This window comes from Alligator mississippiensis, chromosome 1 (genome assembly GCF_030867095.1).
Source record: "Alligator mississippiensis isolate rAllMis1 chromosome 1, rAllMis1, whole genome shotgun sequence".
NCBI classification, from domain to species: Eukaryota; Metazoa; Chordata; order Crocodylia; family Alligatoridae; genus Alligator; species Alligator mississippiensis.
In genome coordinates this window covers 479,813,882-479,829,944 of record NC_081824.1, presented here as the reverse complement: position 1 = coordinate 479,829,944, position 16,063 = coordinate 479,813,882, and the positions used below count along the sequence as shown (strand labels likewise).

Below are 16,063 nucleotides of genomic sequence, written 5' to 3'. Positions count from 1 at the left end.
ACTAAGATCTGTGCTGCGATTCCCCAAGTTATTTATCAGCCGTAACTTGAAATCTCACGTGATATCGACTGAGAGGATTCTTCTTCTGTTAAATTTTTGAAAAAGAAGTAGTTTTGCTAATGTAAGAGACTTTTCAGACTATCAGCTTTCCTGTATTGTGGGATTGAGGGGTTCGGGAAGTCAACAAGTGGGACAGCTCTGCAGAAAGAGAAGAGTCGTTCAGTGGCCAGTGAATATCCACGTAGATCTGATGAACTTCTACGTGGCAGAAAGTCAGCAGGTGTTGCTAATGTCCTTTCTGGTCTTGAACCGCTGAGCCCTTGCCGAGCTGTCCTGTGTGTGCGCTCAGCCCTGACTGAGTCTCACGTGGTTTCCAAGTGACTCCAGCCGTCTTGCAGGGCTCGCAATTACAACCCAAGCTCTTCCTCAATGGGCTGAAGAAATGATATTAGGACACGGCATTACTTCAGTGACTATTAAATGAAATAAAGCCTGGCAATGCCACCTTCTCTGAAGGACAGCCCACATGATGTAGTTAATGAGACGGTATCGTGTTGTGTGCTTACAGGTATGCCGTGACAATGGCTGTTGCCAGTCCAATTGTACGCTTGTGCCAGGAGTCACTTGTGTGTCAGGACATTGCTGCACAAAATGCCAGGTAATACATTGCATAAAATATTTCTAGTAGGCTGCATATTTTAAGCTCAATTAAATATTAAATCATTTTTGTTTGGTTGGTTAGTTGGTTGCTTTAGCATAGTGCTATGAAATGTATTTTCTGTCTTGGGAAAATAAAGTTGTAGGCCTACTAATCCTGTGTAGAGATGTCTGGCACGTTTCTCATGGTTAGCTAAAAAAGCTGTAGCCCTGCAACAAACCACTGGTAAAATGTTACTGCTCCCAATGGAAGCAAAGAAAGGAGTGAAGAAATGTGGTGGAGCATACAGAGAATAAGCATACGATCATGAACCAGATGCCCAGACTCATGAATCTGGCGTTAAAATCATACTATTTTCAAAGATGACTTATCTGCCTTGTGATTGTGAGACACTGGGGAGAAAACAGTTGCCTGTTAGTGCCCAGGGCACAAATAGGCATGGGCACACATGACCATTAGACCTGAAATGCATGAATTCAAACATGAACTGTGCTAATGGCTGCTCTGAACCCACTGTCCCCTTCTGAATGCTGGGCTGGCGAGATGCCGTCCATCACTTCGGTTCCCTCTGCAGTTAGTGGGCTGCCTGCTTGTGAATGCAGGCTGACTTTTTCCTTTACCTCGAGTGTTTCTGGGTACCCCCAAAATAAATCCATTTTACAACGATAGATTTCTTCGTGTGAGAAGCTTGCTGAAAGTAATCTTATTCATCCTTGTGCTTGGTTTGCCTGTTTCCCCCCCAGTTTGATCTTGCAGGAAAGTTGTGTAGAGATATCGGTGATGAGTGTGATCTGCCAGAATATTGCAGCGGCGCGTCACATCTGTGCCCAGAGGACGTGTTTAGACAAGACGGAAGTGCGTGTGGGAAAAGTGACATCTGCTTCCAAGGGAAATGCAATAACCATGACAGACAGTGCAAAGCTATATTTGGTGAAGGCAAGATATCTTAATCTTTTCCTTCAACCACTTTTTTTCACAATTCATACGCTTTCTTGTGTGGAATTAGTAACCTCCCATTGCCAGGGTGCATGGCGCTCATGCATGAGCCCACTCCTGCTGGAAGCCAGGTCCAGAAATGATGGGCAGAAGCTTTCTAATTTCCAGTCAAAGTATATTCCTGGTTCATTGATACCTGTGTGCTCTTCTGCCAACATGATATTTTGGCTTAAAAACCTCCGATTCCTTGCTGTTTATCCCCCTCCGTCTTTGTAGCATAAGCCAACGTGTTTTCCCGTTAAGACAGTTCCGGACGAACCTGTCACGCAGGTGATGTACGGGGCGGTTATCTTCCACCTTGCAGTGAACTCTCTGCTCCGTCTTGACCTGTACAGGCGCCCGCCGCGCTCCAGAGAGTTGCTTCAGAGAAGTGAATCTGCGAGGTGACCGGTGCGGTAACTGTGGTTGGGATGGACTGGCGTACAAGAAATGTGCTGAAAAGTAGGTGGGACAGCTGTTACGAAAGTATCTGAGAGTGCAGCCCCGGTCATGACTGAGACCCCGTCATTTTGGGGGTTCTAGTGGCATAAAAATAGGAATCTAAATACAGATAGGATGGGCGAGGACGTGATAGAGGGGAAAGGAAAGAAAAGAGGTGGGTGACAGGAGAGGGAAGTCTGGGTTGTACACCAGCTGAGGGGGCAATCTGGAAGCTGCACATTGTGGTTTATTTTTCAGTAGACAATATTTCTGCAGCATGAACAGACAGCACTGCTTTATGGGAAGCGTAGCCCTGCTGACTTCCCAGAAAGGCCTCCCAGTCCTCTCATCCATCACCTCTGAATGCCTTGCAATCTCTCTCTCCACAAACCTCATTCTGAAAAAAAGCTGGCGTGCCCCTTGAGCAGCTCTCTCCCTGCACGTCCAGACTTGTGGGTGCAGTTCACGTCCTGGGCCTTTGACTGAAGACTTTTGCCATAGCAGCACCTAGAGCCGAGAGAGCGCGCCCCAGCTAAGCCTTCCCTCCTGGTCTGTCTTCTTCAGCCGTCCCTCGCAGTGGATGATGATTGTCTTCCGTGATCAAGCTGTTTTCATGGAAGATGCCCATGCAAGATTTCTGTTATCGTGGAGAAGCTGCTGCACACCAGCGTCAATACGGCTTTTCACGAAGTAGGACCTTGTTCCAATGGCAAGGAGACCAAGACAACCGGGGATCTCGTTCCGTGGCAGTCTTCCTCCGCCTTCAAGCCATTGAGAGCCTTACGTCTTCTTCCGCCTGCTCCGCTGTTGAAGACTTGTAGACCCATGGCTCTGGGCTTGGCAGGATTATTACAGTGGCGACCTGTTCCTGCCTTGTCACAGCACCGTCAAAAGATACAGGTGGCTTTTCAGGAGGAAAAGCATTGTCATGTGGTATCCTCACCACATCCTGGCAGTGCTGCTGCTGCTCGGTCCATGACTGCTCGTTCCTCAGAGTTACCCCTGCTTATTCCTCAGCGAACCTCCCTGGAGCTCAGTCCATTATCTGCCCCCTGGGGCCATGCTGGGCAGCAGCACAGCTCTGTGCCCTACTCCCAAGGAGTACAGTGCTTTTGACTGAGACCCCCTCTTCACTGGATCTCCAGTTGTACCCAACTGTGTTACAAGGATGGACACGCTACCTTTCATCCCATTGATGCAGGACCACAAGCGGAGGGGAGGCCAGGTTGCGCTGTACGAGTGCTGCTATGGCAAAAAAAAGAAAATCCCTGGTGCCAAGCGCAGGGAGTGAGATGCACCCGTCAGTCAGCAATGTGAATGTGGGCAATACATCTTGTAGAGCTCCAGTTCCTAGTAATTCATTCCCTGTTCCCACAAGAATGGTTTGATCTCCCCAGGTTCGATACAGGATGACCATGAATAGAAGGAGTGAAAACTAATGCAAGAATGACCATTTGCTTGCTGTGGCTTACCAGTATCATGTCGGTTTACAGAGACGGGGAATAGAATTGGCAATAGCAGAGCAGGTGTCTTGTGCTGAGTCCAAATTCAGGATTCTTGCACACTTGTTTTCTCCACAGCCTTGAGCATTGTGCAGTCCCCCCTGCCCCATCCTGCAGCCACGTCTCTACAGAACTGCAGCAATATTGAACAATTTCGGTAAAAAAACCTGCCCATAACGCTCCATGATAGAAAGATAAGAAGCTTCGCGCTGGGCTGCTAAAGGGTTAGCAAGGCACACAGAAAACGGGCCTGGGAGAGGAGTTGTGGGAGTGACTTGGCAGCTGTTCATGATAGGATATACTATAGATCCCACACAGCTCTTCAGATGCTCTGTGAACTTTTTCTTTCAGGGATATTTTGTGTGGAAGAGTGCAGTGTGTTAATGTTAAAAGCATACCAGTAAAGGCAGATGAGGAGACTACAGTCCAGACTCCCATTAATAATACCATTTGTTGGGGTATAGACTTCCATGTCGGGCCAGATGTTCCTGATGTGGGATCGGTGAAAGACGGCACCCTGTGTGATAAAGACCAGGTAGTATCATACAACACCGATAGATACCTGGACAGCATGAAAATGAGATTCAGTCGAGAAGGCATGGAACTGGTGTTTCCAAGTCTAACTTGCCCCATCTCTGTTACATGATACACTCCCCAAAACAGCCTGCTCTGACCCATGTATGTAGGAAGAACCCCAAAAGCAGGCCCTCTTACCCCTTCTCCAGGACCGACTGCAGCTGGCAAGAGATGCCACGCTTCTTCTGTAGAGCGAGAGGAGATGGCATGAGGATGGGTCCTCTCCTCCTGAAACTGCTACCCTGCCTACATCAAAGTTCATTCCTGGGTATGGGACACTATGAATGACATGGCGCCGTGCATTGTTCTTCCAAGGACATGAAATAAGGCAAATCCCATCCCCACAATGGTACCGCGGCAAAAGCTCTACCATGCTGATACATGCAGTGGTAGGATCCTTAGACAAGTGCGTGGGGCTGGAACGCAGATGTGCACCAGGAAATAGCAGTGCACTTCCAGGCACTTTTTCCCCTTACAGGAAGCAAGTGTGCTGGGCAGGATGTATTGTGATTGCAACTGCCCAGTCCCAGGGAGATGGAGACAATTAGGGTTGTTAATCTTTATGCTCCCCAGAGGATGTGCTCCTGTTTTATGGTTTTGTCACTTAATTGGGGAACGGTTTCAAAGAGTGCAATCCCCCGACTCTCCATGTTGAAAAATCATCCTGCTAGCATACCTTCCCCTTCTGACTAGTAGCTGTTTGTTGCCTTTATTCTGGGAAGATTTAAAAAAAAATAGTGATTCTTACAACATATTCTGAAAATGCTTAGTTTTGGAGGCTTTTGAGCTTTTGAGCTCAGTCAAATACTTCATTTCTGTAGCTTCCCAGCTGCCAATGCCTGACGGCTCTGCTTCTGTCCGCTGCAGCAAGAGGTTTCCAGCAGGGACTCTGTGTACCATTTTTCTTGAAAACAGGATGTTTTCAGACAAGCTTAGATACATTTTCTGTTTATCACTACCCATTGCTCCCCAACACACAGTGGTATTCCCAAATGTCTCTGTCTACTCTGGAGTCAGAATACAGGCTTCATTCCTGTCTTCTTATCTAATATACACCTCTGTATTTTTCTAGATGTGTATAAACAGAACCTGTGTCAGCACAAATATTCTGGAGTATTACTGCCGTGATGAGAAATGCAACGGCCAAGGGGTAAGTAGCAAAGATCCCGTGAATGCTAGAGTACATTCAGTTCAATTTTGGATTAAATGCAAAGGTGACGTTCCAACTTGCAGGTGCTCATTTATTTAGCAGTATCTAGGTTATTTGGGACTGAAAAGTTTCTCTTTAACAGTTGTCATTCAAGTGATTGTCCACAGATTTCACTCTTGGTGCTTGGATTTTTTTTTAAATAACATTATTCAGTGTGGCCAGGCCTTCTCAGAAGGAAAACGAGGGCAACAAAAATGGTCTGGGGACTGTGGGACAGGACTGGTGAAGAGAGACTGAGGGAACTGGGTTTATGTAGTCTAGAGAAATGAAGACTTGGGGTGGGGGTGGGGTGTTAAATCAGAGCCTTCAGCTCCCTGCAGGGGATTGCAAAGAGGATGGGGCTGGACTGTCCTCAGTGGGGGCAGATGACCGAACAAGGAGCAATGGGCTCCAGTTGCAGCAAGGGAAGTTGAGGTTGGATATGAGGAAGAATTGTCTCTCTAGGAGGGCAGTAAAAGACTGGAACAAGTTGCCCAGACAGGTGGGAACGTCTCTATCCTTGGAGGTTTTGAAGACCCAGGTAGACAAAGCTCCGGCTGGGATGATGCAGTTGTGGCTGGTCCTGCTTGGAGCAGGGGTTGGACTAGATGTGACTCCTGAGGTCCCATCCAACCCCCATTTCTATGATTCTATGTTTCTAATGGGCCTGATATGCAGGCAGCCATAATTTGTGCTTAATTCTTTCTTCCTGCCTGGGACTAAAAGATAGCAACGTGGAGTGTGTGTCTCTTGCTTTTTTCTGTGTCCTTTTTGGCTTTTCCACAACTACATCCCTCTTGAAGTGAAAATATGCTTTACTGTATGACTGTTGCGAGGGCATTGCCTCTTGGTTTGGTCTCTGACTAGGGTGACACCTTTTCAAAAGGGGGAGGCGGGACACACGCCTGCCCTTTCCCTCCCCCATTCCCACTGCTGCCGCTGCCATGGCCGGATGAGAGCCCAGTGCAGCTTGGGGCTCTCTGCCCTGCTGCCCTTCCCTTGGGATCCCTTCACCAGCTGTGTGCCCCCTGCCTTCCCCGTGGCAACAGGGAGCACAACTCCAAGCTGTCGCAGCCCTTGCTGCTACCAGGCGGGCAGGGTTTGCCTCGCTATGGCAGTGTGGCCAGTGTGGGGCCCTCAGGAGCAGGGTGGGGAACCCCAAGCCCACAGTGGGCAGCCCTTATGCACCCCTGCCCCATGCAGAAATCTGGAAGAGGACATGCCCCTCCCATGCCCCTCCCTCCCTCCCTCTCCTTTCCCACCCCCGTGAACAGGGGAGAGGAGGGAAAGTAGAATGAAGAGTATGGACCTGTGGCGCCATCCTGCTCCCTTCTCTGGACCCGTGCACTGCCTGTCTGGGCAGCACCCCCAGCCCCTGCCCCACTCCCTCACCTTGAGGGGCCTCAATCTGCCCCCACTCCCACTTTCCCCCTCCTGCCAATAGACTTACCTGCCGGGAGCTGCTCTCCGTGCTTCTTGACTGTATTTCCTGGCCAAGGGCATGTATGTGGGCGTGCATGTGCACGTAGGACCCCCTGAGCCCCTCTCCCGGCAGCCCCTTGCACGCTGGAATGCTGCCAGCCTGCAAGGGGAAACCCACTGTTTCCCGATCCCAGCAGGCACTGCAAACCAAGGAGAAACACTGCCCCAGAATCCTGCACCCTGAGACAAGGACTTGAGGTTCCCACAGTGGGACCATCCTGCCTTAGGGACGGGTGGTCTCCTAACCTCTGGCACTTCGTGCCATTTTTGAAAAAGCATAATGAATGCCAGCCTACAAGCTAAGTGGGTCTCACACTGCGTTGAAACTATATGACTGGTGGGGAAAAACAATCAAGAAATATGATTTTGTTGAAATTAACTAGAGTTAATGAAACACAGGTCTTCAATTTTTGTCACAGAGGTAAGAGAGAAAGAAGAAAACTGCTCTGATGAGATATTCAGCTTTTGGGTTCTCACTTCATGTTTTTCCCCCTGGGTCTTTACGTGACTTCAGTTCTGGGTTTAGAGGCTGTGGTAGTGATGCCTTGACATCTTATCATTCAGACTCTCCAATTTCAACTGAGATGAGTACTCCTAAATCAAAACTAGTGCGTTAACTTTCTAGCCCAGAGATGCAGAGGCTGTTATCATTATTCTGCCCTGTTACGTAGAGGGATTTAGAGGGACCAAATTACCAGGCCAGTTTGCTCCCCCACTGCGCTTTAAGGGATACCAAGCGTGCAGGCCAAAGAGGAGGCACTCATCACACACCAAAATAGAAGATGGATTAGATTATTTGTTTCCTGCAGTTTATGCACTTGCTGTATTTCAGATTTGCAACAGCAACGGAAACTGCCACTGCGACTTTGGATGGGCCCCCCCATACTGTACAGAGAAAGGATCTGGAGGAAGCCTTGACAGTGGCCCTCCTCCGTCTACCTCTACTAGTAAGTGCTGTGACAATCTTACCAATCTGCATATTGCCCTGCCTTTTTTGGTTGATGTGTCTCTTGGGTTTGTCCCTTGGTTCAAATAAGCTTGTGTACCTGGTCATTTATTTGCTGAGAGTCTTTTCTGCCTAATCTGCCTTCCTTTTTAAATCCTTCAAGAGATTTATGTAATGCATGATCCTGGATGAGGGTATGTTTATGGGACATACCCAGATTATGGAATATATTAGACCACCAATTTTCTTACATTTAGTAGCCAAAAATGAAGCGCACAGACTGCACAAGCCCTAGTGCTGCTGAGTGCTCTTCGACCGCTTCTCACTCTAGAAATAAAGTGGATTTCAACCTGTTTTCCTTTGTGGACTCCAAAAAGTTTCCAGCGGAGGTGTGTGGATCCCTTTGACTTGTAAGTGTGGGCATTCACATACTTTTGATTGATCAGAGTCATCTCTTGCAGACCCCTAGACATAGTCTGCAGACCCCCAGAGGTCCACCGACCGCAGGTTGCAAACCACTGCTCTCGATCTCTGACCCCAGTGACTTCTGCAGCAGAGTTTCCATCCTATAAAGGGACACAGCACACGTGGACACAGCCTTTTATAACAGCTCTCCTCTCCTCTGAGAAATGTAATGTCATCCAGCCCCTCAATTAAGACAAATACCACATTCATTGCTTCTGTTTGACTCATTGATTTCCAAACATTTTGGCCCTGCTCCGTAGATATTATTTTCATTTATAGCAGGGCCTCACTACCTTTGCAGACAATTTGCCAGTTAGCAAATATTCCCGCCAGTGGCTCTGCAATGACGTCGGCCAGTGCCTTCAGCACCCTCGGATGGAGCTCATCCGGGCCTGCCCACTTAAAGGCATCCAGTTCTTCCAAGTGACTCTGCACCATCTCAGGGTCTACGCATGGCAGTCTGGCGCCTTGCTGCTGCCTCTCTACAACCCCAGTGAGAGGCCTTTACTTGGGATGCCATCGTCAGCTCCATGGCAGCTTTGGCCCGTCTAACTGCCTCCCTACAAGCACGAGCAGAGGAGGTATACTCCTCTTTGGTGATCTCTCCCTGTTTCTACTTTTTATGTGCTCCCCTTTGGCCCGTAGGCTTCCCTGGATTTCTCTGGTCAGCCAGGGAAGCCTCCTGGCCCCTTTCCCTCTTTTTCCTCACATCGGGACTGTCTCTCTTTGTGCCCGAAGGATCATTTCCTTAAGGCACAGCCACCCTTCTTGGGCTCCCATCACTTCAAAACTCCTACTCTGCAGTGCGTCCTTGACTAGTCGCCTGAGTTCACTGAAATCAGCTTTCCTAACGTCTAGTACTTTCACCCTACTAGTTACAGGCACAAACATTTTGGCCCTGCTCCGTAGCTACTATTTTCATTTATAGCAGTGCCTGGCTACCTTTGCAGACAATTTGCCAGTTGGCTCCAGGAAAGCCTTCCTGGCCCTTAGCTCAGAGGTGCAAGCAATAGCCAAAACACCTCTGCTTTAGATGTGGCAGCGCTGCCTCACAAGCCGTGGGCATGGCACGGTCACGAAACATTGCTCCTGGCTCCAGGGGTCCTGATTCCTGAGGGATGTGATTAGCACTGAGGAGAGCCGTCCTTTCAAGAGATTGCAAAAGAGATTTTGTGCTATATACCTGGAAGCAGTTGAATGCATCCTTCCTTTGTTCGGTGTGTGCACACCTGCTCCTCAGTGAAAGCATAGGCACCAGGTCTTTTCCAGTGAGAGAGACCTGCACCGATTCTCTACTCCTACTCTATTTATTGGCAGTCCGCAAAGCTAATATGAATCCTGGCACATGATGTACAGAGAAAACCAGTTACAGGGTTTGTACTGTTAGTTAACTGGTGGGAGAGGGAAGGGGAGAAGGAGAGCCGGAGAGAGCGAGCACGTGCACAGGCATGCAGTCCTAAAAGTACCTGGGTCAAATCACACTAAAACATGTGTTACAGTTGTACCAGGAACGGCTGAATTAAAGAAAGTATAACCTTGTGTCTCTTTGTCTTTCCAAGCATCCTCCAATACCTTTTTAATAGGGATAATCATAGGAAGCGTGATTCTCCTTCTGCTTATCACCATTGCAGTGTGTAGTATTGCCTGTCGCTTTCGAAGGTAAGTCAAATCTGCTAATATCTAAACCTGATTCCTTATCCCAGTTCCCCATGGCACATGCTGGGTGGGACGATAAAAGAGGGCGCTGTGTTGTCACCATCCGTTGCCTCCACCGTTGTGCTGGGTCTAACCTGAATGTCGGACTCATCTGCAGAAGGGCAGGTGGGCAAGGCACGGCTGGGTGAGTAAGTGAGGTTACTGCCTCCTACTGTGACTCTGCTTCCTGCCACGTGAAGCAGGGCTTCAGCCGCAGGGCTTGCAGGATCTGGATGGCTCCCCGGTGGGGGCAGCCCTGCTTCTCTCCCCATGAAAGGAAACCGTGCCTTTCCCTGTCTGGAGGAGGCAAGGGCCCAGATGCCATTTGAAGAGAATTAGGGCCTAGAGCCATAGTTGACCCCAGTTACCACTCTGGTAGCAGGGAGGGGACACAGGGCTTGGCCCTGCCAGAGACTTCAGGATGGCTTTGACCAGCCTGAGCGGGTAGTGAGAGGGCGGCAGGTCAAGATGCGCAGCCGTGGTCTTAGGCCAAGGCCCTCGGTTTGAAGTTGCAGCCTGACAGCCTCGTCCACGATGAAAGTGTCAGAGCACCTGCGGGAAAGCGAGCGGGAGAGCCATCATGTCGTGCTGTGTGCGGAGCAGCAGCAGCTTCCCCTGCCCTGTGCCTGGCGGTCTCTTCCCCAGCACTGTCTCTGCTCTGCCTTGGCTGCTGTGTGCATCCGCAAAGGCCTGCCGTGCACCCGCATGCTGCTTTTACTTTCCCATCCCTGGCAGGATGGAGCAGCGTGTCCGGTGCTGGGGTCTGTGCACATCCCCTGTCTGCCGTGTGCTATGCGGAGAGGGCTGAGGTCCCCCCCATGGGGAGGGTCCTTGAACGACCTACTAGGCAGTGCTGCAAGTGAGTTATTAGCGGGGATCCGGATTTCCTCTCATTTAAAAAAACTCCCCAAATCCACATTTTAATTGGGGCTTGTTAAATCAGAGAAAACCAGGATCCCTGGTTCTTAGTTATAGTATCAAATGAAAGGCAGTAGTGTAGCTGGCGGGGGGGGCAGGGGGAATAAGCCCCAGGGCTCAAGGCGAGGTAGATAGAGGCTCTTAACACTCTTTCCTGCCTGCCTGCTATCGGGTGCTGAATTAAGGTACACCTGTGTACAGCTATCAGTGAGCCTGCGTGGAGCTCTGGTGTTGCAGCTGGATTACTTCCCAGCACCTCGCAGACTCTTCCAGCAGTACAGGGGGAGAAGCAAACAGGGCACGTTTGATCTTCAATATAGGGCCATGAACTGTGGGGCCTTCATGGCTTTCACATCCTGCCATTTGACAATCCAGTTACACGGAAGTGTTTTATTAAGCATGACCTCAGGACAGATAGTTGTGATGCCCTGTTAAATGGTTTGTTCAGGAAATGCAGCATTCAAAATGCATGGGGACTAAACATTTTTTACTTTTCATCACAGGTCTGGTCAGAAATCACAGACAAGCAAGAAAAAAAACGATTCTTCTGCTAGTGTAGGCAAGGTAAGCGTCTGTTTTCCAGGCTACTTCCCTCCATTACTCCTAGTTAAGAGCGGAGCACGGGTGCCTGTTCTAGCCTGGGAGATTCAACTTTACTTGCTTTTTTTCACTTTTTCAATTTCAAAAAGTTGAGCTGTAAAGACAATCCAGAAAATCATGACTGGACCCCTTTGTCTAAAAATGCTGCATGCGGTAATACTCACTAAAAAACCAAAGACAAGGTTAGAACCAGTTCTGACCAGAGAAAGAAATGGTTAATTTTTCTGGAAATTTAGAATTGTTGTTGCACATTGGGAAGAAGTGAGACTTTCCAAGTTTTCTATGAATCGCCTCAGAGCGGGATGCTCCGACAGTCATGGCAGGAACGTGCCATATCGCGGCCTCAAGTCCAAGTTCCTGGTTGTGGCCATGGGGCGCTCTGTGGTCTTTCTGTCATTGATTAGAAATTATTGATCAAGAGAGGCATTGCTGAGAAACTTGCTGTGATGGAAGTTGTCATAGATTGTAAGAAAATTAGGCAGGGCAGGATATGACTTGGAATGTAGATAGCAAGGGCCATAGAAAGCAGTTAAAAAGGGACTTCAGTAGTATGTCAAGAGGAAAAGGAAGATCAAAGAAACTATCAGACCTTTCTGGATTGCAGGAGGCAATCTAGTTACAAACTAAGCAGAGAAAGCCGAAGTATTCAGTGCCTTTCTTCCAGTAGTCTTCCCAAGTCAAGGCAGCCTGCCGGGTGATGAGCACAGCTGACAGCAGAGAGAGAGGAGACAAAAGGCCTAGAACATGGATGCTCAGCCCCTGCCCCGTGGGTCAGATCTGCCCTGCAGCAGTGTCATCCAGCCCACAATATTCCCCCCGGGTCTGGAAATGTGGAGGTGGGGGAGCGGTGCCAATTTTGGAGTTTTGGAGCCGGGCTTGCAGGGAAACAGAAACTAAGAAGAGAGAGGGGGAAGAGGAGGGGAAGGGCTGCTCTCATATTGACATCTGGAGCTGGGCGGTGTCTGCGATCTGTCCCTGAGGTCCCTTCCAGTCCCAGTGCTCTGGGGGAGGGACGGCAGCCTGCTGTCCTCCCGTGCACAGATCCAGGGGCCCACACCCCGCCCGAGGAGTCTGGCACGGCCCCGCTGCCCTCCCGTGGGGTGTGGGCCTCTGGATCTGCATGCGGGATGGCAGCAGGCTGCCGGCGCCAGCAAGTGATACCAGTTTTTCTTTGAAGAGTTTGAGGTGTTGTTTCACAGAACCCCTGCACCTATGTCCTTGAAACCTGGCTGGGTTCATGCCCTCAGAAGGGGATACCATCTCTGCAAGTTTCTTCAAAATCAGGCCAGAAATGACAAAGTTATAGGTATTTTAGTATTTCCCCATTATAGCCTACGGCCGAATAACCAAAACAGTGTCGAAACTCCCAAACAGATTAGGCTGAATCAAAACGGAACAGTAATCCAAAACACCCACACGAATCACTGTCCCTCGGAAATGGCTGAATCCGAATCCGAATCGAGACAGCCGCTTCGCACAGCCCTAGTGAGGACCTGAGTATCAGGGAGCTCAACTGCTGAGCCTGGTCCCCGTTTCAGTGGTGGCCTGAGGGTTGTCGGAGCCCTGGGCAAGAGTCATTTGGGGCGATTAGAAGCTTATTATTGATGACCTATCAGCAAGTTGGACATTTTCAATTTCAATTTCGTGTTGCCCTATCATGAAACTGCAATGAAAGTATCTTAATACAACGCTGACAATACAGATAGTCAGGGTAACTCATTTTTAAGGAACCGGAGTGGAGAATATTACATAATGCATTTAAGTAATACAGCACTCTGAACATGAGTGTTAACAAACCTATTTTATTGAGAGACATATTATCAATATAGAATGGCAGATTTTCGCAACAATTTAAATTTAGAGTCAGTGGTCAATCCATTGCTCCGACACCTATTTTGATAATCAGTATTCATAAGTTGAAGAAAGAACAATGTTTTTAATAAGTTACAGAAAGAAAGAGTTTTTTTACCACTGAGCTACATTCTAGATTTGTTTTAGGTTCAAAATTTTGGGGACCCTGAAAGTGTGGGACCCCGGGTGGCCGCCTGGTTTACCTCCCCTAAGGCCGCTACTGCTCATCCTGCTCCCAGCGGGTCACGTGCAGAGATACTTTTGCTGGAGCTGGGCAGAAGCGTAAGCAGCAGAAACTGCTGTTACCGCGTTTCTTGTCTATAATGCACCTGTAGCCTGTTCTAGCAGTTCCAGCGACGGACAAGTGCCATTTTGTCATGGAAAATGAAATAGGCTGCTGCTCTCCAGATGAATGCTAGGGAGGTGCCCAAGTCTCCAGTCCTTTAACCATACTCCAACTCACACCAGCTGCAGTGAGTCCTGTTCCAAACCGTGGCTGGAGGAGGGGGCGGCCACCTTTTGAACAGCTTTGTAGTGGTCGGTGTACGCTCTTGGGAAGGGGGAGCCCTCGGTTCTGGGCCCTCGTCTCTTGGAAGACCATTCAAAGCATCCGAAAGGGTACGAGCCACGGGAACTGATCTTATTCTGCTATCTTTTTAGGGCAGTCAAAAGTAATCAGGAGCAATTACGTCTTTGTGCACCAAAAAGGCCAGACCAGCATTTTGCCAACTGCTGAGGTAGCGTTTCATAATTTCCAGCTCCGTGGGATTCATCAAAAGCCTTCTTATATCCTCAACCCTATCAGCGTCTGTCTATTTTTGTTCACCGGTTAAAATCTTGATTTTGCTTAAATAAATGTGTTTTCTCCTTGTTTCTGTGTTTCTTTTTGTATTCCCCAAAGTACCTCTTCAGCACATTCCAAAAAGCAAATTTTAAATAATCTATATCTACTGAAAACTTCAACAGAAAATTAGGGAAAAGGACTGTAACTTCCACATTTTGAATGAGTTGGGATGAGTGTGAGGGTCTCGGATCCTAAATTTGTGTGTAAAAACCACTTCTCTGGGAAGCCTGTTGCAGTGCTTCACCCCCTTCCTAGTGACAAAGTTCTTCCTCATATCTAACCTCAACTTCCCCTGCTGCAGCTTGAGCCCATTGCTCCTTGTCCTGAGAACAGCCCAGCTCCATCCTCCTCGCACCCCCTGCAGGGAGTCGAAGGCTGCTATTCAATCCTCCCCGCACAGTTTTCTCTTCTCCAGAATCAATTAGCCCAGTGCCCTCAGCCTCTGCTCACAAGCCAGGTGCCCCGGCCCCCAACCATCTTTGTTGCCCTCGGCTGGACTCTTCTTGCCCTTCCCTCCCTAGAGCTGCAAATTCTCACTGGCATTTGGAGGCTTGGATTCAAGTTATATTTCGACCAGTTTTACTTAACTATTGATTTTCTTCTGCAGCTTCAGTATATCAGACGCAGCTGATACGAGAGCTCCTTTTTGGGAGGAAAATGTGTTGCATACACTGGAGCAGATGGTAACAGTTGTGGCTATAGTAGGTTAGTCTGCACTAGGGATCTTGGCTGGTAATACTAGAGGTGCACCAACATATCGGTTGCGTGTCGGATCAGCACTGATAAAAGGAAAATTAACGCTATTAGCTCTTGGCTTGTTCTACCCTGTGTAGCAGATACTTTTCATCACTAAACATATGTGCCTTCTAGCCGTGCCCCGAGACACTGCGTCTATGTGCTCCCTGCCACTGCGCCCACCCCCAGAAGAGGCGTGGAGGCACCAAGTTAAAAATGTCCCTGCACTTAAAAATGGTGGCGGCAGCACTCGAACTCACGTTCATTCAACAACCTTTATGTCAAGCACCCCCACTGCAATTATTAAGCACCGGGACACTGATCCCCTGGACAAACCACCTGCAGCTGTATCCTGCTCCCTGCACTGGCCCTGGGTCCCATTCACCACCCTGGCTGGGCAGAGACCCCAGCCCCTGCCCCTGCTCCTGCCCCACTCCTTCCTGACTGTGGGGGCCTCAGTCTGCCCCCACCCCCCCATGCCTCTTCTCTCCCCCATGCCCCTTCCCCTCCACAGGCTTACCTGCAGGGAGCTGCTCCCCACGCTGCCCACCTGTGCTCCTGTAAATCGGTTATCGAATCGATATCAACCGATATGGCGGGTTAATAGTGGGCTATGTGTATCGACCAAGAAGATCTTCACTGGTGCGCCCCTCGCTAACACTGATCCCGTGGTGGCAGTGTTAGGAAAACCTGCCTTGAAAACTTCCTTATTGGGATCTGATGAATGGAGTGAATTTAAACCTGCTCTATGTGCAGCTGTAGAGATGGGTCATATCGACTTCTTGTAAGAGTGAATGTAGGACGTGGTTGATTAAAATATTCTTGACTACTGTTAAATATGTCTTAATGCTTTAGGAGGCAGATGCATGACGAATAGATCCAAAGAGGTGATACTTCCCCTCTATCGGGCGCTGGTCAGACCGCAGTTGGAGTACTGCGTGCAATTCTGGGCACCGCACTTCAAGAGGGATGTGGATAACCTGGAGAGGGTCCAGAGAAGGGCCACTCGTATGGTTAAGGGCTTGCAGGCCAAGCCTTATGAGAAGAGACTAGAAAATCTGGACCTTTTCAGCCTCCGCAGGAGAAGGTTGAGAGGCGACCTTGTGGCTGCCTATAAGTTCATCATGGGGGCACAGAAGGGAATTGGTGAGGTTTTATTCACCAAGGCGCCCCCGGGGGTTACAAG

At 49.1% G+C, this 16,063-nt stretch overlaps 2 long non-coding RNA genes across 2 annotated transcripts; both read left to right on the top strand.

The window, feature by feature from the left end:
* Positions 1–617: 617 nt before the first annotated feature.
* LOC132248849 (uncharacterized) lies at positions 618–7,764 on the top strand. Its single transcript, XR_009460303.1, has 5 exons — positions 618–658; positions 1,402–2,095; positions 3,928–4,111; positions 5,225–5,302; positions 7,656–7,764. It is a non-coding gene; the product is annotated as an uncharacterized LOC132248849 (long non-coding RNA).
* Positions 7,765–9,061: 1,297 nt separating this feature from the next.
* Positions 9,062–14,189, top strand: LOC132248853 (uncharacterized). Its single transcript, XR_009460310.1, has 3 exons — positions 9,062–9,893; positions 11,351–11,411; positions 13,959–14,189. It is a non-coding gene; the product is annotated as an uncharacterized LOC132248853 (long non-coding RNA).
* Positions 14,190–16,063: the final 1,874 nt, after the last annotated feature.